Below are 1,594 nucleotides of genomic sequence, written 5' to 3'. Positions count from 1 at the left end.
TTCCTTTTGTTATTGATGTATTTATAGCAACACGTTTTGTACACAGTGCCATGGAAAAGCTGCTCTTCATCTAATGCGCTGCACCACAATGCTGTATGGCAAACACATCTATATGGCGTTAGGATACTGCAGGGATGTATTTGGGTATTTCTATCAAGTGCACCGTGACATTAGACTTCATGTATAAAGGTACATAGTTAAATACAGCCTCACTTCAGTGTATGGAGGCTTCAGAATTTATCATTCATTTGGTCAAAGGTTTTCTGTAAAACCTAAGTCCTGCCCTAGCCAGGACATTGCTAAAGTGGAAGAACAACTCCAATGGGGTGATGAAGTCATAAAGTCCACTCATTTCCACATTCAATGGAGACATGAAACTATTTGAAGCGACCCAACAACTTGGATACCTCAGCAAGTGTTTTAAACCAACATGACACAACTCTCCTGATGCAGTAACATACTGTCTTGCCACAACACTAGAGAACAAGCCATCAGACAAGCAGAAAAATGCAAGAATAGTGCACAAATTGTTTTCAAGTTGTTCTCAGAACATACTACTCAAAAATAACTCACGGTAACTAAGTTTTTCTTCACCTAGTTACAGGTCATTTATTCATCGTATCACCATAAAAATTTCTCCTCCTTCTCATCTTATCATAGAATCATAGAACTTAAGGGTTGAAATTGACCTTACAGATCATCTAGTCAAAACCCCCCTGCCATGGGCAGGGACACCTCCTCACTAGATCAGGTTGCATAAGGCCTCATCCAGCCTGGTCTTGAACACTGCCAGGGTCGGGGCAGCCACCACATCCCTGGGCAACCTGTTCCAATGTCTTACTACTCTTATAGTAAAAAACCTTTTTCTAATATCTAACCTAAAATTTCCCTCCTTCAGTTTGAATCCATTACCTCCTGTCCTGTCATTGCAGTTCCTAGCAAACAGTCCCTCTCTGGCTCCCTGACTCCCTTGTAGGCCCTTCAGATATTGAAGAGTTGCTATGAGGTCTCCATGCGATTTTCTCTTCTTCAGGCTGAACAGTCCCAATTTCCTCAGCCTGCCCTCAGAGGGGAGGTGCTCCAGTCCTCTTATCAACTTTGTGGCCCTCCTCTGGACTTGCATATCCTTCTTATGCTGAGGGCACCAGAACTGTGTGCAGTATTCTAGGTGGGGTCTCACAAAAGCAAAGTAGAGGGGAAGAATAACCTCTTTTGATCTGCTAGACACACTCCTTTTGATGCAGCCCAGGATACAACTGGCTTTCTGGGCTGCTGTTACCTCTCCAACATTTAGAGACACAGTCAACACAAGCCTTCCCAATCCACAGCCTTTGACTCAGCTGTGTATATAACATCCTTGTCACCACCTATTGCTTGTTACAGTGATTTGAAATTCTTCCTCTTGTAAGCAGAAGTACAAAAGTTTCTACATGTGATGTTACCTAAAAAGAAAGTGCTTCCATGTTGCCCCAGATATATTTTTCAAGAGCAGCCTGTGTTGAATTATACTTCCACATGCATCAGGCCTCACCAGCTAGCTCAGATGGGTAAGATACTATTCAGATACCTGGCATCATATTCCTATCCCTCTCTT

The sequence above is a fragment of the Acanthisitta chloris genome, unplaced genomic scaffold, assembly GCF_000695815.1.
Source record: "Acanthisitta chloris isolate BGI_N310 unplaced genomic scaffold, ASM69581v1 scaffold44076, whole genome shotgun sequence".
NCBI lineage: Eukaryota > Metazoa > Chordata > Aves > Passeriformes > Acanthisittidae > Acanthisitta > Acanthisitta chloris.
This window is presented reverse-complemented; position numbering follows the sequence as displayed.